The sequence below is a fragment of the Cryptomeria japonica genome, chromosome 4, assembly GCF_030272615.1.
Source record: "Cryptomeria japonica chromosome 4, Sugi_1.0, whole genome shotgun sequence".
Classification (NCBI taxonomy): domain Eukaryota; kingdom Viridiplantae; phylum Streptophyta; class Pinopsida; order Cupressales; family Cupressaceae; genus Cryptomeria; species Cryptomeria japonica.
In genome coordinates this window covers 464,823,770-464,847,224 of record NC_081408.1, presented here as the reverse complement: position 1 = coordinate 464,847,224, position 23,455 = coordinate 464,823,770, and positions in this window count along the sequence as shown.

The window sequence follows — 23,455 nt, the reverse complement described above, 5'->3', positions numbered from 1 at the left end:
TTGGGATTGAATACTTTTGAGGAGTAATAAATAGTATTCCAACACTAGAACCATTTTGAGTAAAAGACCTATCAAAGAACATCTTCCAGGGTTGTTGAGTAAGGTGAATTATTAATTCATCTAAAAACTCTATATGCAGCAGTTGAGTGTCTTCAAGTGGAGCTTCAACAAGTTGATCAACAATGACCTGTCCTTTTATGGCTTTGTGTTCCACATATTCAATATCAAACTCTGTAAGGATCATGACCCATTTTGCCAATCTTCCTATAAGTGTTGCTTTGTTGAGAAGATATTTGAGTGGATCAATTTTAGCCACCAACTTGACTGAATGTGCTAGCATGTAGTGTCTTAATTTTTGTGATGCAAAGAATAATGCCAAGCATGCTTTTTCTATTATAGTGTAGTTCATTTCATAAGACACTAATGTTATGTTGATGTAATAGATAGCTAGTTCCTTTTTATTGTCATCCTGTTGTGCCAGAAGTGCCCCCAGTGATGAATCAGTTGCTGATATGTATAAGATCAATGGTTTACCCTAAATTGGTGGCATCAATATTGGTGGAATGGATAGGTACTCTTTGATCTGCTGAAGATGTTGTTCACATTCTTGATCCCAGTTGTATATTGCTCCTTTCCTTAATACTTTTGTGAAAGGTTGAGCTTTGTCTACTAGCTGAGAAATGAAGCATCTAATTGATTGGAGACGTCCCTGTAAACTTCTCATTTGACTGATGTTCTTTGGAGGCAGCATTTCCATTATAGCTTGGACCTTCTCACGATCAACCTCGATTCCCTTCTTTGAAATAGTGTAGCCAAGTAGTTTACCAGATGTCACTCCAAATGCACTCATTTTTGGATTTAACTGGAGTTTGAATTTTTCCATTCTATCTAGTATAGGGCCTAGCTCTTGAATATGCATGGATCTATTCATAGTATTTACTAAAGTGTCATCAACATAGTCTTCCATATTCTTATGCATCATATCATGAAATATAGTTGTTACTGCTCTTTGATAAGTTGCTCCTGCGTTCGTTAGCCCAAATGGCATGACATTCCAGCAAAAGGTTCCCCATGCATAGGTGAAGGTTGTCTTTTCTTGATCTCCAGGAGCTATTTTGATCTGATTATAACCGGAGAATCTATCCATTAGTGAGTACATCTCATACCCATCAGTCATATCGACTATCATAACAATGTTTGGCAATGGAAAGTCATCCTTTGGACAAGCTTTGTTGAGATCTCTGAAGTCTGTGCAAACCCTAATAGATTTTGTAGACACCTAAAAATGGTCAAATGCTTGCGAGGTCATACTTTAACATTTGCGCATTGCCTCATTTTAGGTTTTTGCATCGCATTAACATTTCTCCTATGATTCACACTTGGTCTTTATCATTTGCGAACATCGAGTCATTCTTCTACATTCTTCAATCATCTCGTCCTCAAATTTGGTCTTGTCGACAACATTATCCAATCATGATTTTGATCGAGCTTATCTTGTTGCATCAATGTGCGTGCTAATTTGTCATCATTTTGGACATCGTCAATCCTAATTAGGGTTTTGTCCTCCTATCAATCTTGCGATCGATTTGTCATCAATCGTTGCTCTCTTATCAATCTTATCATCAATCTTATCATTTTGGACATCGTCAATCCTAATTAGGGTTTTGTCCTCTTTTCAATCTTATCATCTGGCGATCGGTTTATCAATCTTGTCGTTGTCATGTTTGATCTTGTCATTTGTGATCGATTTGTCATCGATCGTGGTCATTTTCAATTTTCTCGTCTTGCAATCTATTTTGTTATCGATCCTTGTTCTCTTATCAATTTTGTCATTTTGCGACCGATTTGTCATCGATTGTTGTTTGTCTCAATTATGTCAATTTGGATCAATTTGTCATTGTTCCTCGTCAATTGGCGCATTTTCTTAATCAAATCATTTTGTCGCACTGGTCATTTATCAATTCAAAATCATGACATTAATTATCTTCAATCAAGACCTAATTGTCATTTTCGCATTTCTAATTCGTCTTCTAGGGTTTTATGATTTATTCATTTAACCTAATTTGCCATTTCTTCCTCTAGGATTACTAAATTATTTATTAATCCTAAGTTACAATTAAATCTTTATTTAGTTGGCTAATTATTCTTCCTCTTGTAAATTAATTAATAAATGACAAATTGTTAATTAATTTACCTAATTTCTTCTAATTCACTAAATTCTAATTTCCATCAATTTCTAATTCCTAATTTTCATCAATTTCAATTTTCTAATTTTCTAAATTTCTAAATTCTTTTCCCTCCTATTTCATCTCCTAATTCTATGGGAATGACATTTCAATTTGTCATGAAATTGTCATAATTGATAATCAATCAATTTTGACATAGAATGTGTCATAATTTGTCATCAATTATCAATCAATCAAATTGTGCATGGAAAGTGCATAATTTGTCATAATTTGTCATATTGATTTGCAATTTCCATTTGAATTGCATCATGCTAATCTTGTCATTTATCCAATTCTTCTATAAATTGGATGATTTTCAATCAAAGCTAATCCCGAATCTTGAATCCCGAATCTTGAATCCGAATCCTTAATCAAACTACCGAACTTACGCTTCTAGTACTCTTGAGCTTTTCATCAATCTTGCTTTCAATTGTATGTGCACTTGTAGGTGAGATCCACAAATCCATTGAAGAGGAAAGAACAACAATGGAGCCGCATGGAAGGAGCATTCAATTCTGCATTTGGTTTGCATAATCTTTCATTTTGAATGCTTTGTTTTCATATCTCTATTGAGTGTGCTTAGGATTAGGTTCATTTGCAATGAGTGCTCTCATGATTGAGTTATCATGTCTTGTGTTTTGATTGATCTACTTATCTTGTGATGATTCCTAATTTCGATGCTACATTAATTGGTGAACCCGACGTGAGTACTAACCTTCTAACCCCTTTACTGTGTTTTGGAGTGCTTTCAAGTTGATTTTGCAGGTCAAAAACCCAAAAACAGGGCCGTGCAGGGTATTTTGGACACTTCTGCGCCTGTGTCCTGCATCTTGCGCCTGTGTCCTGCATCTTGCACTTGTGTAGGTGACATTCTGTGCTTGTGTCAGACATCTTGCGCCTGTGTCATGAGTTCTGCACTTGTGTAAAGTCCAGAACAGAGGTGAAAAATGCAGTGTTTACTTGAAATTTTTGGTGTTTTTGCATTCTGTTTTCTGTGCTTTGGATTTTGGTACTAATTATTTGTGCAGAATCTTGGCATACGCATGGCAAAGACTAAAAATCAAACTACTAACATGTTTTGTGCAGATTCGATGGTCAAAGACAACAATTCAAACCTCTAACTTGGGTTTTGTAGGTTGCCTTGGAAAAACAACCAAATTGTGTGCTTGAGATTTTTAATTAGGCACTTAGTAATTTATAAATAGGTGGGAATGAATATTTGTTTGCTTTGATTGTTAAGTGTGACATTGGAGTAGGAGAGTATGCTCTCATCCTTCACAGGGTGATCAGAAATCCAGATCTTCGATACCATGCTTGTGTTGTTGATTGTTTGTCACCCTTAGAGGGCCTGCCTTCCCGACCACTTTGCTTTTGTAAGCAAGTGATAATCGTGAGAAGGGAACGACCCAAAGTGAGTACGGCTAGAATTCCTTGGCATTCTAACTCACTATAAAAAAATACCCGATGAGCGAAAGCTTTGAAGGAAGTGTTACGTGGGAATTGCAGTTACTTGGGAAGTGATGCCCCTTGAAACTCTTTCTCATATCAACATCTAAGTAGGGCCTTTTGGTCTAAATCGTGCTTGCGCGACTACATTTGTTTGGTATCTTGATGGGCTTAATGTCTCAATCATGCTTGCATGACATCAAGGAGTAACACTTAGAAGAAATCCTTTCTAAACACCTTGTTTTTAGAGGCCAAAAACCCTTCTAGTTGCTTGAGAAGGACAAATTCGGATACTTGGAAGAGATACTAAGTTCGCCATGGGGAGATTCCATGGGGACTGATGCTTGGCTGCCCTGAGAAGTGAGTGTCGTGGAGGGGAGCCCGTGGGGTCAAGCATCTATGTATTCTCCTTGAATCTCATAATGAGTCTACCTCTCAAGTACCTAATGTCTTTGCCTACCATAAGAAATGTGGGAATGAGCATGATTGTCTTGAGTCTAAGTTGCAATATCTTGTATTCTTTACTTGTCAAAAGTTGAATTGCATCTCATTTAAAGAGAAAAACAAATTGATTCAAAACAAGGTTAAACATAAGAGACATTCATCCAACAAAAATTCAACAAGATTCAAAGATCATCTTCTTCAAACATGGTTATCCAACATTGTTCAAAAACTTGTCTCAACATTTATGTCACTTACATTTAGGTTCATCCTAGGTTGCATTTTGCAAAGTCATTGTCAAATATCAAGGTTAGGTTTCACCTAAGTCATACTCCTTTTGCATATTAATAAGAGTCATCCACTTGCATGTGTCCTCTTGCATTAGAGTCCTATCATTGTCATACATTTATATTTGCATACCCTAGGTCTCTTCATCAAGCTTAGGTCATTATCATATCATATTAGGGTCATTTGCATATTAATTGTCCTTTCACATATAGTGTCAAACCGAGGTCTTGTCATACTTGAGTAATCCAAATCTTTGATAAACCCCAAGTCATTGTTAGGAGGTCTAGACCTTATCAAATCTTTTGTCCTTTTGTCATCAATATCATTTCGTCAAACCTAGCTTAGTATCCAAGCATATAGGGGAGACATTGTCATTTTGTCCTTTTGTCACTTGGTCCTTTTGTCCTTTGAGGTCTAGACATCATTTCAATTTCCTAAGGGTCTCTTTTAGATCTGCATTCCAAAAAGTTTGTCAAAATCTTGAAAAACAACCAAAAATATAGATTGCATTTTTGTCTATCTAGTTTGCATTTAGTTGCATATCATACATTATCCTTGAAAAATTCCAAAAATATTGCATTTTCATAGTGACATGTCTATTGAAACAAGGTTCCAAGCACCAATGATGCAACAAAGTTTGACATATCAACCGACAATGCAATCACAATTCTATCCAACCCAAAAACAAGGCAATATCGATCAAACTTTTTATGATGAAACAAGTCTCCAAATACAAAAACTAGAGGAGAAACTAGCTCAAGAAAATGAGATTTTGGAACAAAGAGTAAAAAACATTGCAAAGAATAGATCACAAATGTCCAAAGTGTTTCGAAAATTTCCAGGTCGAAATCCAAATATTGAGCCAATTGATGTAAGATCTCTTCTTGAACGATCAGACATACCAGCTCTCCTCTCCCAAATAGAGATGATGAAACAATTTCAAGAAAAGAGACAACATCAATTTCAACATTATGTGCCTCCACAACAAGAACAAGAAGGTGTTTACTATCAATCTGATTTTCAACCAATACAACCAATGACTCAACCAATTGTCCAACATATGCAACCAACACAACCAATGGTCCAATTTCAACAATATGTCCAACCAACTATACAATGTCCACAAATGGTTCAACCAATGGTGGAATATCAATGTCAACAACTACAACCAAAAATTAAAAAACAAAGCTTGCAGCATGCACCAAGCCAAATTTTGAACATGTCAAACCAATTTGATCAACATCTAGTTCAACATCAAAACATGACATCAAATCAGAACCAAATTCTTGCCAAACAAGTTCAAATTCCAGGTCCAATCATGTCAAAACCTCGAAAGAAAGGTGGCTTTATTGCAATGCTCTTAAGGAAATTACCAAGTGAGTTCTCTGAGGAAGATCAAAATAATACACCTATGTCTAGCAATGCCTCATCCCTCCGCAAACAAATTGACTCTCCAGTGGCATCTATCCCTACACCTTTAGAAGTTCCGCAAGAATCTTCCATATTGTCCTCATCAAACAATACACCCAAGGATGCAATTATCCAAGAGCTATCCATAATTGATTGCAATGATAATCCAATTCATGATGCACATCCTTGTCATGTTTCAGAAATACAAGACCCAATGCCACCATGCACTTTATTGCCATTACCTGTTTTAGAGGACCCCATTCGAAGTCCCTCTTCCTCATGTTCAAGCATTGATTCCTTGCCAGAATCTATCATAAATGTTCAAAGTGCATTTCCTTCATGCCAAAATATTGATTCCTTGTCAGAATCCGCCATGCATATCCAAAGTCCAACCCCATGTCAAGAGGATAATTTAGAGCATGAAGAAATGAGTCCTAAAGCAAATCAAGATCAAGATCCTGAAACCTTATCATCCCATCCAATTGTTGACCAAGATCCCATTTCCCCAGACACTCACAATGATTCCCCTATTCTTGTCCATCCTATCCAAAGTCCTATTGACACTCCATTCCCCAAGCAAGATCAAGATATCCCAGTCCATCCAGTCCCAAACGATCCCGTTCCATTTCATGAACACGATGTCCTTTCAAATCCCATTGACATTCCACTTCCTAAACAAGATCAAGATATCCCTTCCATTCTTTCTGACGATCCCATTGAAAGTCAAGAGCAAAGCAACATTAAAGAGGATTCCAATGATCTTCCTCCTTGTCAAGATCAAATTATTTCTTTAAATCCTCCACAAGATCCTTTTGTTCCTCCATCTCCATGTCCTAATCCAGCATATCCACTCCAAGATCGCATTTCTTTTGATGATCCCATTATTTCTCCCATTCCATCTCTTGAAGAACCTGTCATTGAACCATGTCCACTACACAATCCTAGCCCCTCTCATGATCCTAATCCCCCTCATGATTCTAACGTGTCAGTGCAAGATGTTCATGAACCCTCAACATGCATAATGGGTTCTTCCACTTTGGTGCAATCCGATCCATTTCAAGATCTCATTATTTCTCTCATATCACATCCACCTCATAATGGAATCGCGTCTTCTTCCCAAAGCAAAGAGTATCCTATTAGTCAAAATATTGATAAAGGCAAAGGGGTAGACCTTCATAAGAAAGAATCCCTTCATGTTAAAGAGTATACTAATGGTCATGGCTACAGAGCTCACACTCAAGGCGTTGGTATCCCTTCAAAGTCAAAATCCAAATATCCACCTTCCCCATCATCACTTCCATCCATCTTAGGTCCTTATATCCCTTCGTCCTCTATATAAGGTCAGCAAAGGCACACATCTTGGAGAACCTTCCATCCATCCCACATGCTTCCATATCATTCCCATCCACACCAACATTCATTCCCTCTTCCAAGCAATTTGGATGCCAAGTATAAGCATCATAAGTCTAGAAATCCACATGTATTCAAGGATCAACATGTCCAATCTAATCGACATGTCAAAACAAAGAAAAATATGATCTATAAAGAAAAAGAAATATCCAAAAGGCCACAAAGGCCCACTGAGAAAAATAAAGCAAATTCAAAATATATATGGGTTCCTAAATCCCTTGTGCAAGCAATGCACTCCAAGGAACCACAAAAGCATGAAAAATCAAAAACCATGTGGATCCCTAAGAAGCTCCTTGAAGCACAAAAAGAAACATCCAACTTGGCATCCAAAATTACTATTCCTCCATCCAAACCTTCCAAGTCTATTCCTCCATCACCTTCTATATCCATTTTGGGCCCTTATGTCCCAAAATCCATAGCCTTTCCTTCGTCAAAATTTCAATATCCAAAATACATTTTTCCTCCATCAGTCCATCACCCCTCAAGGTGTGTGCCAATGCCGATCTTGCCAACATTTCCATCCACTCAAGCCCAATTCTTCCAATACCCTACCTATTATCCAATTCATATTTTCCATCATTCGATCCCTTTGATTCCATCCTTTACATAAATCCATGCCTTAGTTTCATCTCATTTTCCATGTCCTTATCCTACCAACGTCTTTGAGCATACTTTTTAAAGGTCATGGTCCATTTTTTTCAAGGCTACTATCCAAACAAAAAAGATGCTTGAGTCCTTTTTCCATCCCCTATCATGTGTCCATCTTCTATTGAAAAAGCTCAAAAAATCAAAAAATCAAAAAATCAAAAAAATATAAAAAAATTAAAAAAAAAATTAAAAAAAAAAAAGTGAAAAAAAAAAGACAAAAGGAAAAAAGTAAAGCAAAATAATTCGTTCACTGGTGAAAACCTGGCAAACAGGCGCCTTGGGCAAGTACCGTGATGAAAACCTAGCAAACAGGCATCATGCGTAATCTATGAACTTCTTGCACACCACACTTGGGGCCAGATTTCCCCCTTCATATCCTATTGCCCTTCATTATCCTATCATACCATGTCATTACCCTTCATATCCTATTGTCCCTCATGTCCAGTTTCCCTTTCCACCTTTGATCTTGACAAGGCTGAGGATCTTCATGAGCATCATGCATCTTGTTTGCAGCTTTTAGTCCATCATAGCTTTTGGTCTTTATCCATTTGCTTATTATAACATTTTCATCCATATTCCCTGTCTTATTGCAACTTTCTGCCACTATCCCTTAGCCTACCCCGACCTTCAGTCCATGTCCCTTATCCATTCTTGGTCTTGCTTATCCTATCCATATCTTATCACTATCCATACATTCTTTTTCATTCCTTGATCTTGATCTGACATAAGGACACAAAATTTAAACATGGTTTCAAAAACCTCTTGACATGTCCTTCATGCCATGCCACTGCTTTACATTGTCATATCCAGTCTCTTGTCCCATCCCGCAATAGCCCTTGAAAATTGCATCTGTATTGTCTCCATGATAAAAGGCCTTTGTCTTCTCTCTATCCACCATCATTTCAACAAGCCTATTTATTCACCTATCATATTCCTTGCCTTGCTAGACACTGGGGGCAAAATCTTAAAAATCAAATAATGTCTGAAAAAAATTTAAAAAATTGAAAATGTCCTGAAAAAATTCATAAAAATTTAAAAATGTCCTGGAAAAAATTCAAAATTTTTTTAATAATGTCCTGAAAAAATCATAAAAAAAAAATCAAATAAAGTCCTGAAAAAAAATTTCAAAAAAAATCAAATAAAGTCCTAAAAAATATCTAAAAAATTGAAAAAATGAAAATCCCTAAAAATCATAAAAAGTCCTGAAAAAAATGAACAACAAATTTTTTTTTGTAAAACTCGAAAAACAAAAAACAAACATTTTGCAAATAATTATTCCTTTTGTGCATAAGACAAAACACTGAGCATTCATCTAACAACAATCAATCCAACACTGCGCTTTAATAAAATCATGCATGAACAGATGAACTTTTTCAATCAAAACCAGACATTCAAACTGATCACACTTGTCATATCAATCGAACGTTACCTCAAAATCATTTGTCCTTGTTCCTACTATCATGGGTCTTATACAGGGTGTGGTATACTCGAAACCAGACTGTGTCCTGTCTTAGACGGGATACCGCATTTCCTGAAACCAGACAGCATGATCGTCCTATCAGCACTTTCAACTTTTGACAATGAAGATCAAGATGTTTGTTTGATTTGTTTGAATTTGCGCATCTTATCTTTTTCTTGATTTATCTTCGATCATGTTCCTATGTTGCTTGATGATGTCACTGAGTGATTTAGAGTGACCGGGATGGCTCATGGTCTCTTTCTTTTTTGATTGTGATTGTCGTTTGTCTGTGATGTGTCTGTCTTTTGCAAAAAGGGTTGCATTTCAGCTCTGGCCTTCAATGCCATGATGCTACGCATCCATTTTGCTAAATAAAAATAAAGGTTCTCACCTACAAAGTGCATTACTGAAAGCAAGTTTTTCTTCAACTGTCCTTTGTCTCATTCATTTCTTCTTACTAACACTTCTTCCGTCTGGTTGGATAGTCAGTTTGGTCCAGTGCTCCGATCTCCAAACATATATGCTGCATCCTGCATTCATTGGTTAGTACATTTGCATTCCATCACATATTACATCAAGCATTTTATCCATTTCATTTCATAAATACATCAAAAATACATAAAAAGATATCCATACATGTTCATAAACAAGTGCATAAGTCATCCATACATGAAAAATAACTACAAATCATAACACATTGCATCCCATCATATCGATGCATTTCATATCACATTTCATAATAATATCGGAGTACAAAATCGGACTGTCTGTCCTAAAGTATGGCCCGCAGGCTAACTACAAAATGGCAAACTACATGATGTCCACTGTCTGTCATAAGGAGCACGTGCCTCTATCACTGGGTGCTCCCTCTGTCCTCCTCATCCCTACCATGTCTCGCAGATGATGTCCCTCCTGGTCCTGGCTATGGTGGTCTCACAGGTCCACTCACCCCCATGCTGCTCAATGACCTCCGAGAGCGTGCCCTGCTCTCTGTCCTCGATCGTGCCCGATATGAAGGCGCTCTCTGCTCTGGTGGAATAGCACCCTCATATAGTGTCCTCCAATACAGTCTCTCCTCTCCGGTCTCTACCAGCATCTGTGCCATCTCCCGTGCACTGGTATCCCTAATCGACCCAATGAACTCAATGACTCTCTGTCCCTCTCGCTGTGTCTGAGCTATAGTTGTATCTCGAGCTGCTGTGAGTCTGGCTATCTCCGCTCTGAACTGCTCATGCTCCCTCTCCAATGTCACAATATAGTCCTGCTGACTCGCTATGGTAGCCCTGCACATCTCCACCTCCTCTGTCCTAGCTGTATCCGGCTCTAGAGGAATGTCCTGCAATGTCTCCTGATCCACTGAGTCTGGCTCATCCTCATCATCCTCATCACCATCATCTCCCCCGTCCTCGTTATCCTCATCATCCTCATCACCATCCTCTCCCCCATCTCTGTCATCCTCGTCCTCATCAACTCCCTCCTCTCCTATGAGTGGGAAGTCCTCCTGTCTCCTCGGTATTGGAATATCTGGATCTGTCAATGGCACTGGCCGTCGTGGTGCAAACCATATCTCATACTCCTCTGTCGTCCCAGCATCTACCACATCTGACCTCCACTCCCACTGTCTCGGCTGTAGCTGTGCAAAGTCGGCATAGGCTATGTATGGCTGAAACATACTCCCCCACTGACTCGTCTCTCTGTGAGATCGGGCAAAGCATGCAGTCCTCCTAGGTACATCCTGTCGCTCTCCAAACTGTCGCCTGACTCTCTCTGGCAGGTACAACTCAATCACTCTCTGGCGGTTCACTGGTCGCCCAATCAGGTACCTCTCCTGTCTGCAATATGGTAACTCCTCATGATCATCTGACCATCTGGGGCAATCTCGATATGGCCTCCATATGAACTCTGTCAGTCTGTCTAGCTCATGTCGCCAGTATAATATGTATCCAAACGGACCCTGTCTCAGTGCTCCACCATAGCTATACACATATGGTCGGTGTGGTACAACCTGTCTATCTGTAATCGGCCGACATATGGCAATATGCTCAAATGCCCATACCTGAAGCAATGTAACTCCACAACTCAATGTCTGCACTCCCTGATACGCTATCTGATGCAACTGAAAATAGAGCATCGCCAGTACACATGGTCCCCATGCATACATTGTCCCCTTTGTCACCATCCGCTCTAGCACTCTTCCCCATCTAGTAGGGAATCCATGTCGTCATCTATCTCCTGCTAGAAGACATGCTATCACAACTGCTATCACCACATATCGTCGGTCATACTCGGCAGCCATAGTCTCCCAGCGAATCTCCCTCTCGACAATGTCCAGATCATCTGCGTCACACTCAAACAGTCTGCATAACGCGTCTCTCCCTGTCACTGGGTCGTACTCTATCATCTCCCCATGTATCGGAATGCGGAGGATGCGCCATACATCCTCTAGAGTCACCGTCACCTCTCCAGTCGCCAAATGGAATGAGGAAGTCTCCGAATGCCATCGCTCTGCCAATGCGGTAAGCAATCCTGTGTTTGCCCTAATCTTGGGCATGTATGTGATATAATATATTCCCAGTCCTGCTAATGTGTCTCTCTCTGTGCTCCTGAGTCTGTGTCGTAGCATGAAGCAGTCTGGTCGATTCTCCTGCGTGATCAACGGATACTGTCGACTCTGCATCACAATCGGGGCATCATTTTGTCAGTTCTAGGGTTTGCTCCTACGAGTTGCATATCCTCTTTTTCATGTCTCAATCAGGGTGTTTTTCATCTGCATTGGCCTATCTCACCCTTGTCCCCCCTTTTCAAGTCATTTGCATGCAATTTTGAGTTAAAATTGGGTCATTTATGCACACTTGCGCCTGTGTCTTCTAACCTGCACCTATGTCAGGTGACCTGTGCTTGTGTCTTCCTACACAAGCGCAGAACTCCCTACACAAGCGCAGAACTAGATGACACAAGCGCAGGAGTCCATTTTTGCATCCCCTGTGGGCCCTGCAATGTCCCGTAAGCCATCAAAATTCATGAAATTCAAAACATGGGTTTTCGAGATACATACCGCTGCTCCTGGGTCGTCCGGTCGTCTGAATGTGCGTACACGTTCTCCAAGGTGATCCGCCATGGGAATGTTTGCCATCTCTCTGCAAGTGTCCTTGTCCAGAGCAACAAATTATCCTCTTTGGCTAGTAAAAATGAGCAATTTTCACCCTCTTGGTCTCATTTATAGCTTTTTTTCATTGCATAGATGGACGTGCATCCTCTCCATCTTGTGTTGGTCGCGGTCTTTTGTGTCGTCCATTGCTTGTCCTTCATGCATCCGATCTCCGATTGTCAGTCCGTTCGATCCTATCATTTTTATCGATCAATTGGCCTCTTTTCCGCATGTTTCCGGCCAATTCCTCGAGGGGGCATGCATATGTCATTATTATTGTCTAGGGCATTTTCGTTATTGTTCTTTGAAACAACGCTCAGAATCGCATTGTCTCAAAGAGGGGCAAAATGTAGACACCTAAAAATGGTCAAACGCTTGCGAGGTCATACTTTAACATTTGCGCATTGCCTCATTTTAGGTTTTTGCGTTGCATTAACATTTCTCCTATGATTCGCACTTGGTCTTTATCATTTGTGAACATCGAGTCATTCTTCTACATTCTTCAATCATCTCGTCCTCAAATTTGGTCTTGTCGACAACATTATCCAATCATGATTTTGATCGAGCTTATCTTGTTGCATCAATGTGCGTGCTAATTTGTCATCATTTTGGACATCGTCAATCCTAATTAGGGTTTTGTCCTCTTGTCAATCTTGCGATCGATTTGTCATCAATCGTTGCTCTCTTATCAATCTTATCATCAATCTTATCATTTTGGACATCGTCAATCCTAATTAGGGTTTTGTCCTCTTTTCAATCTTATCATCTGGCGATCGGTTTATCAATCTTGTCGTTGTCATGTTCGATCTTGTCATTTGCGATCGATTTGTCATCGATCGTGGTCATTTTCAATTTTCTCGTCTTGCAATCTATTTTGTTATCGATCCTTGTTCTCTTATCAATTTTGTCATTTTGCGACCGATTTGTCATCGATTGTTGTTTGTCTCAATTATGTCAATTTGGATCAATTTGTCATTGTTCCTCGTCAATTGGCGCATTTTCTTAATCAAATCATTTTGTCGCACTGGTCATTTATCAATTCAAAATCATGACATTAATTATCTTCAATCAAGACCTAATTGTCATTTTCGCATTTCTAATTCGTCTTCTAGGGTTTTATGATTTATTCATTTAACCTAATTTGCCATTTCTTCCTCTAGGATTACTAAATTATTTATTAATCCTAAGTTACAATTAAATCTTTATTTAGTTGGCTAATTATTCTTCCTCTTGTAAATTAATTAATAAATGACAAATTGTTAATTAATTTACCTAATTTCTTCTAATTCACTAAATTCTAATTTCCATCAATTTCTAATTCCTAATTTTCATCAATTTCAATTTTCTAATTTTCTAAATTTCTAAATTCTTTTCCCTCCTATTTCATCTCCTAATTCTATGGGAATGACATTTCAATTTGTCATGAAATTGTCATAATTGATAATCAATCAATTTTGACATAGAATGTGTCATAATTTGTCATCAATTATCAATCAATCAAATTGTGCATGGAAAGTGCATAATTTGTCATAATTTGTCATATTGATTTGCAATTTCCATTTGAATTGCATCATGCTAATCTTGTCATTTATCCAATTCTTCTATAAATTGGATGATTTTCAATCAAAGCTAATCCCGAATCTTGAATCCCGAATCTTGAATCCGAATCCTTAATCAAACTACCGAACTTACGCTTCTAGTACTCTTGAGCTTTTCATCAATCTTGCTTTCAATTGTATGTGCACTTGTAGGTGAGATCCACAAATCCATTGAAGAGGAAAGAACAACAATGGAGCCGCATGGAAGGAGCATTCAATTCTGCATTTGGTTTGCATAATCTTTCATTTTGAATGCTTTGTTTTCATATCTCTATTGAGTGTGCTTAGGATTAGGTTCATTTGCAATGAGTGCTCTCATGATTGAGTTATCATGTCTTGTGTTTTGATTGATCTACTTATCTTGTGATGATTCCTAATTCCGATGCTACAGATTTGTCTACCTTTGACACAGGTACTATGTTTGAAATCCATTCGGCATAGTCTATAGCTCTGATGAATCCAACTTTTAGCAGTTTTTCTAGCTCAACCTTGACTAGCAGTGCCACATGAGGGTGCATCGTATGGAGTTTTTGCTTGACTGGTTTAAATCCTGGTGTGATAGAAATATGGCGCATGATAAGATTAGGATCCAGGCCTGGCATATCAGAGTATATCCATGCAAAATTGATCTTCTTTTCTGAAAAGAGATGAGTGAAATCTTTCAATTCTTCCGCTGATAATGATTGAGCTACATGAATGATGTGTGGTGTCTCTTGACTCCCAATGTTCACTCACTGAGTTGGCTCAATCAATATAGAAGATCTCTCCTAGAAGTGACTTGGCAGTATATCAAGTATCTCACCTTCAGGCGCCTCAGAGAGGTTTTCACCCTTAGGTACATCCTTTATTTTCTATTTTTTTAGATTCTGACACCGCCACAATGTGGTTTTCGCCATCAGATCTTTTATTTTTAATTTTCTGATTTTTGCGACTAAGATACTTGATATCTATTTCAGTCATGTTTTCACTCTGTTCACTGGTGGAAGAGTCCATAGGTTCAACTGCATTGAGATAATAGGCTAATGTATAGTCATTGGAAAAAGTAGGTATATTCACGGGTTGGTTTTGTAAAGTACAATCAATTAGTTCTGGATGTACTAAGGATAAATTTGGACAGGTTCGAGGGAGTTCACGGTATTATCATCACAACTGCGAATCGAAAAGTCAAGAGTTCCAGAAAGATACCTTGCATAAATGTCTTGAGACCAGGAAAAGTCAAAACATGATTATTAAAGTGCACATTAATATTTAGTTGACCTAATCCAATAGACATACTTGTAGCGTCATTCTCTACACCAGACTAGACTTCATATCGTGGTTCGATAGCAATAAGATTAGTAGACAAATTTTCATCCTTTACATCAGATGATTCAAAATTTGATGTTGAGTAGATATTGTCATGAATAGGGCTATTGTCAGAGTCATCAGAGTCATTGGATGAAGTTTCCAAGTCTTCTTTAAGTAATTTAGTGAGTATATGTATGGTATCAACATCAACATCTTTAATCCTGCAAGTTCCTCCAAGATTTGTCTCATTTATCATTTGTATCTGACAGACCTGTTTACATGATCTTGATGTTTTCGTGATTCCCTATCGTCTACTCCATTTAGCTTCCTCTGGACTGATGATCGGTTTTGCTTCTATAGCTTCCAATTCTTCTTGTGTAAACCCATACCTGATTTGTTCTATTTTATTAGAGGGGTATATAATAGATGAAAAACTTTCTGGTATTCTTCCTTCTTCCAGCCCTTGTTCATAGTTTGCTTGTCTCTTTTGTCTAATTTCTTGTATTTCTTTGTCTAGTTTTATGCGCATTAGCTCTTGAGTATCATCTGTGGTACTAGTAGACTCTTCTGGAGTTTCTGTAGTGGATGTATCTGAGAGGTGATCTGGACCCCATTCATACACATTTGAGTCAGTCTCTGAATCGTCTACCTACTGCCTACCAGTGTATGTGACTGGAACTTTCAGTGGTGCAAACAATTCTCCAATTCTTTCTACTTCATCTCTTATATCCTCTGGTACTTCAACTCCTTGTATTATTGTAGTTGACACCATCGGAGCTTGAGTGCTGACTGTTTCTTCTTTCTTGACTGTTGATTCCTTGAAAAGTCATTTAAGAACTGCATCCTCTTCTATTTCATCTGCCAGGGAAGTAGAATACTATACAAAAAGACAATCATATATGATATTCGGAGTTGAATTCTATGTTCTCATAGCCTTTGATGGTTTGCCCAACTATTTTGATGATGGAGGGAGAGAGACTAATGAAAGCACTGGTTCTATCTTGTAGCCATCCATGCCGGTATTTGTAATCTTCAATTTCTTTTCTAAGTCTTTTATCAGAGCTTCCAGATTTTCATTTGTAGAAGCTTCCCTATTATGAGGTACAAAAGTATCAACACCTTTTGTCAATGCATTATAGGGGACATTTGTATCAGTAGGAATACTGACTTCAACTTCATTGTAGGGAAATTTTAAGCATTGATGATATGTAGATGGAACTGCCCTCATTTCATGAATCCACGGCCTACTCATTAAGATATTGTATGACAGAGGAAGATCAAGTACCTGGAAAAGGACATCTCTTTCTATAGGTCCCACTTTGATTGGTAATGATACCAAACCTTTAGAGGTCCTTTCTTCTTCATCATAGGCTTTAATCATTATTTTCTTGCCTAGATCAATGACATTTTCAGAAAATCCTAGTTGTGTAAGTAGACTGTAAGTACAGATATTCAACCCCGCGCCTCCATCTATCAAAACACATTTGACTCTATGTTTATGGATCATGGCTTCAATATGCAATGGCTGGTTATGTGATTGATTTAGTCAGTTGTCATCTTCTTCAGAGAAGGCCAGATAGTGAGGTGAAGTTAGATGACCCACCATAGATTGAAACCGACCAATATCTAAATCTTTTGGAACATTAGTGGTGAGCAAGGCGTTGTCCAGGATCTCTTTGTGAGAAGAAGAGATTTTTAGCAATTCAAAGATTGAGATTTGAGCATTTGTCCTTTTCAATTGTTCAACAACGCTATATCCAGAGGATGATGTTCAAGTTAACCTTCTAAATTTATCCAAGGTTGATTATTTTTGTTTGTTTGACGGGGTTGGTAGGTTTGATGTTGCTTGAGCCGAGTTGTAAGAACTAGCTCCTTGAAGAGTGACTTTCTTTTGAGAATGGGTCAGAGCTCTTGCATATCGTGATTCATTTGGTTTATCTTGGACTATAATCACATTGCAATATTCAGATTGGGAAGGCTCAATCATGTTAATGACGTTGTCATTGCTGGTATAAGTATAATTTACTTTGGCACCTCATTTGATCTTTGAGGAATCACCTTGTTCGTAAACAGGTAAAGGGTCCTTAAATACTTTGTGATCAGCATTGGTCAGGTGATTCCCGACAACAATTTTACCAGTGTCTATGAGATCTTGAATCTCATGTTTGAGCTTCATGCAGTTGTTTGTGTTATGACCTTTATTCTGATGGTAGTCACAATATTCATTTTCTCTCCACCATTTTGGTTTGACTTCTGAATCATATGGCCTAGAATTATTTGGTAGTGTTATCAAATTGTTTGCCAATAGAGTTTTGAAAGCGGATTCATATGTTTCTTCAAGAGGAGTGAAATCACGCTTAGGTTTGGAAAGCCAAGGTTTCTCTTTGAATCACTCTTTTGTTTTCTTTGGAGAATTGTCTGCTGCAACTTCAACAACTTTGAGCGCTTGTGTGCCACTAGCCAAGTTGAATATCGTGGGCTTTGAGTTGGTTTTAACAGTGTCTACTACTCCATCATTGACAACGTTCTTACTGTTGTCTTTGCCATACTTCCAATACTTGTTTTTCTCTTTAGAGCTAGATCCTGGTTGTGTTTCTTTCCAAGGTGAGATATCCCCCTTCTTTATGAGCACATCTTCCATTCGAATAGCATTATCTACCATTTTGTTAAATGATGGGTGTACTTGCATTTGGATACTATATTTCAATTCCGAGACCAAGTTGTTGACAAATATATCCATTTTATTAGAATTTGGGATAGGTCATGAATACCTAGAGAACATCTTTCTCCAACGTTGGAGGAAAGTAAGAAAAGGCTCCCCTATTTTTTGTTTAGTATTACAAAGCTTGATCATAGTCACGAGATGTCGAATGTTGTATGAGTATTGTTGTAAAAATAGTCGGATTAGTTCTTCAAAAAAATTTATCCCTTTAGGTATACTTGAGAACCATTCCATAGCTTGTCCTCCCAAACTCCTTGGAAAAAGGTGCATGAGATACGTTTGATCATGCATGAACTCCATGCACAAAATACCCTGACACGATCTTGAGGATCTGAGGTACCATCATATTTGTCAAATTTTGGGATCTCAACTGGTGAAGGAAATGGAGGCATGTATAGATTCTTGTCAAATGGAAAGGGGCATATTGTCTCCAGAGAATATTATTTTGGGGACTTATCCTTATTCTTCAGTTCTGCGATCTCACTCTGTAAGTTTTGTAATTGTTTGTGTATCATGAGTATAGGTGATTATTCCTTTTTAGTAACGAGTGTCTGAACATCATATCCAGTAGGAAGTTTGGCACCTTGTTTTGCTAGTTCTCAAAAATAGTCTTCCTTTTCTCAAGCTAGAATAGCTTTCATCATTTTTTGGAAGTCTTTATCCTTTTGACAGTCACAAATATCTTTTTTTGGAGGTTCAACATCTTCTTCAACTTCACTTGATGAGGAATCATTATTGATTTTGTGAATACTAAGGTTGTCTTTGTCATTGTATTTTGTCTCATGTATAGTGGGAGATTCAGGCTCATCAAAAATTGGTACCCCTGATGATGAAGGTTTATCAGTGAGCGGGTCCTTCATGTAGTATAGGTTATCTTGATATGTGAAGGGTTGTCCTTTGCCTTTGGCTTCTTTCTTACGAGAACTCCTGGTTTGAGTAGGCATTTTTTATGGATTAGTGTGACCTAAAATTGTTTGTGATGCAGAGGTCAAGATCAAATTCAGAGCCAGTTGTTCGGTTAACGTATTTGTTTAAGAGAAGAATCTAAGATTTAGTCTGGTTTTAGGAAAGATATATCATGTATAAGATGTTTATCTAAGTTGATTCGAGAGTAATGACTAAGATTCGGTCTAGTTTTAGGAACGATCTATCCTGTATAAGACGTTATCTAAGTGACTTAGGTTTGATAAGTAGTTGATTGAACTAGTTGAAAGATGATCAACCAAATCGTGCAATACAAATGGAAGAGGTACATTGTCTTGATCTATTTATGCTTAAGATGATGATAACCAGTATTATGTTCGCTGTAAACTATTTTAGGCAAGTTTGACTGCTCTGTACTGACAAAATAAGAAATTTGTACGACAAGTTTTACTGAACTGGATGATAATTTAATAGCTTCAAGATGACAATAGTTTTGTTTCATATGAGTTGCTGCCTAGTACTATATGACAAATGGGTATGTCTAGGATGATATAAGATTCAGTGCAATTATATATCAGACGACACAAAATTCAACTTTATACGACAGAGTATTAGGATTCGTACGACAGAGGATTGAGCTCAGATGATAAATAATCAGACTCGTACGACATAGGATATGAAGAAGGACGATAAATTATCAAATTCGTACGACTGTTCTCAGGACAGAGACAAAAATTCTGAGTTTTTCAATAGCTGAGTATGACCAATTTTGAGATGGACTGATTTTTTGACCAGGATAAACTAGTTTTGGACATAATTTTGACTTAGAATAGACTAGTTCTAACACAGACAAAGTTTTTGATCACCGAGTTGTTTCTTGTTTTCTCCAATTTTGGTCTTCCAGTTTTAGTTTGAGGGATGAAAACACATAAAACACGTAGTATGAATAGTAATTCCAATAACAACATGCAAGCCCTACGGAATTTGGTGAGAGAAGAAAACCTTTGCTTGTAGACTCGGGTACACACCCAATAGCTAATCAGAATACGGCCACTGAGTCTCACGCAATGGATTCTCAACGCCGTATTATCTGACTCTAAATGCTAATGGGGGCACGAAATGACAAGTATCTTGGGAGAGTTACTATCTCTCTTGCACAAAGATTATCCCCCTTTCGGAGGTGAATCGGGTAGCTTCTAATTTTAATTGGATCTAGTAAGGGGTTTGTTCGGTGCGTCGAGGTATAAACTCAATTAAGAGGTCTCCCAGCCTTGAAAACCAAGGTTTAATATACCTGAAGGTACTGAGGAGAACTATTCTCGAGCACTATCGTTGACTTGATTTTCATCAAATCACGTTTATTTTATAGTGGGTTGGAGTACTTGGCGTTTAGTCGATCCCACTTAGGTCATTCCCCTCACACTAGCTATAACGACTTTAAGAGTTTTTAGGCTCCTCGGGAGGGCAAGCTTGCTAAAGATGTACAAATCTCAAACAAAGAAAACGCCTCAAGGGTTTGGATTTCTGATTGTCTAGAAAAAGACAAGAGCATACTCTCCTACCTCTTTGAATTTACTTAAAACATGAAATACAGATTTGTTCTTTAACCAGATAGCAATTTAGGTTCCTGAAAATGAATTTAAAGAATACACGATGTTTGGTTGATTGTCTTTAGGCAACCTGCAAAGACAACGAATCAATAGTCATATTGTCTTTGTGTGACAAGCATATTCTTTGACAAGCATTCTGCAAAAACTAATTAGGCTGTGAAAAATTCTAAGATAGACAGATAAACAATCAGGGTCAGTCGTTAGTATAACCAATCTGAAAAGAAAACCAGAATCAAAAAATTTGCTTTTTTGTCCCTTTAACCAAAAAAGTAGTGAATCGTATGACAGAGTTTAGCAAATCGTACGATATAGGATTTTAGTTCGTACGACACCTGCAGTTTGTCATTTTGGCCTGTGAGAAATGTCATACGATATGACGCAGAAGTTGTACGACCAAAAATCCGAAAAGTCTAAAATCTGAAAAATAACAAAAATAAAAAAGTTAGTCTTGGAGGCCGAAAAAAATGTAGTCTTCTGCCCCACGATGGGCGCTAGAGATGTGTGTCTGAAAAAGTGAAATAAGGCTGATAGCTGCAGGCACAACACTTCAATTAAGTCATTACATGTATGGTTAGTAAATCAATATTCAATAAATAATAAACCATAACAAAGCGACTAATTGCCTTCTAAAAGATGCGAGTATAAGATTGCTCTCAGATTTTTATAAGCAATACCAGTGACTAGACTACACCAAGATGAAGGATTTAATCTATATGATAATGATAAACAAGCAGAACGAATGCAAGATGGATGAATAATTCAAGCAATAATGGAATAAACTAAATATGGATGCAAAAAATCTAAAAAAGCACAATGTATTCAATGACTCCTGAGCAAAATCAGCATAATAATAATCTCCAAGCGTGTTCTCAAAAATCTCTGGGCTGTTTTGAATGAGAGCTGAAGGCTAAATTTATAGAGAATTACAAAAAAGCTCAATTTAGGATTAATTGAAAATAATTGAGAAATCAGGTTCAGTTAACCTTGAGATAGATTCCAATTATAGTTTAATTGAAATGCATCTAAATTAGAAGTTCAAGTTGCATTGGAAATAAGATTTAATTCATTCCATGCATTTGTGATAAAAATAGATAAATCTTTGATTTATTCAAGAAAAGAGTCTTTTCAATGCAACTGAACTTCTTTTTCTGAAAAGCTTTGAGTTCCAATTTTAGAGAATGATCAATAATTCAATTAATTGCTTTTCCAATTTCAAGTTCTAAATTTAGAAAAAGAAATAATATCTCAAGTTTGATTTCTCTCTCAATTCAATTCTTTTATTTTATTTTCAATTCAACTCTTGCTTTGTAATTAATTCCTCTTTTGTAATAAATTAATTCTTTTTTTGCATGATTAAATGGCAAATTAATTAATTAATTAATTAAATATGCTAGGATATTTAATATATTAAATGAGATAATTGATCAAAAATGATATTCTTGGAATGATTCCATTAATTAAATAAATATTTAATTAATATTGAGTAATTGATTTGCCATGTGACATTTGATGATTAAAGAATTAATTAATGTGCTCAAAATTGATTTAATTGCCTTTGGTTAGGACCTTGGTGATGTTGTCGAGATTAGAGGCCCATGGTTTAGATGACCAATTTTAGGGTATTACAACAACTAACCGTTCAAGTTCATCTAGTTCATCTGGAGCTATCTTTCGTAGGGATATTCCGAGGCTTGATGGAACAAATTACACAGTATGGAAGATTCAGATGGAGACTCATCTGAGATGTCTTGGCAAAGAGATTTGGGAGATCACACAAAATCGTGTCACACATTATAATCCAATCCTCCTTCGACAAACTTGGATAAGGAGCTTGAGAATGATTGTAGAGCAAGAGAAGCCCTCTTGTGTGCACTTTTTGATCAACAAATAATGGGATTGACCGACAAATCATCTGGAAAAGGATATATGGGATAAGTTGGAGACTCTTAATGAAGGTGACTCTATAGTTAAGATTGCTAAACTTCATGGTTACCAAGTGAGATATGAAAATTTGAAGATGGAAGAAGATGAAAGGATTACAACATTTATGGAAAGGGTAAATGAGATTGTTATGGGAATTTAATGTTGTGGTGGAACTCTGAGCAAAGATGAAATTGTTTCTAAAGTTCTGAGAGCCCTACCACCAGCTTACAAAATGAAGGCTACTACTATTAATGAGTTGAGAACAATGGCTAATACATCTGTCAATAGAGATACCTTGATTGGGAAACTATCTGCTTTTGAGTTTGAATAATTTGGACCTTCTGGAGCTGTGAAGTCTGAACCTTCTTTTCATGCATCTACATCTACAACCGGTAAGTAAGATTGGAAAGCTTTATATGCAAAGGAATTGGAAGATATGAAGAAAGAAGATGATGAGTTTGAGAAACTTGAAGCACTATTTGCTAGAAGAGTACCTAAAGGACCAGTAGGTAGTAAGTATGAAGGAAAAGCACCTTTTAAATGTTTCGCATGTAATAAGATTGGTCATTTTGCATCTAGATGTCTTGAAAGGAATTCAAGATTTGAAGAAAGAGTTAGAAGATCATTTAAGCCTAACCCTAGATATCAAAACAACTATAAGTACAAGAAAAACAAAGACAAATCATGCTACATAGTGGATGAGGAAGGCATTACTGATTTTGATGATGAACTGACAAAAGACTCTGCTAGTGGTTCCGGAAATGGGAAGGAATGGGTGTTCTTGGCTATCAAGGAAGATGATTCGACACTGGAAGAGAATGTAACTCAAGAGAAGGCACTTACTACTAAAATTGAAGACAAGGATGAATGGGTAATTGACAATGGTTGTTCACATCATATGACTGGAGATAAAGGG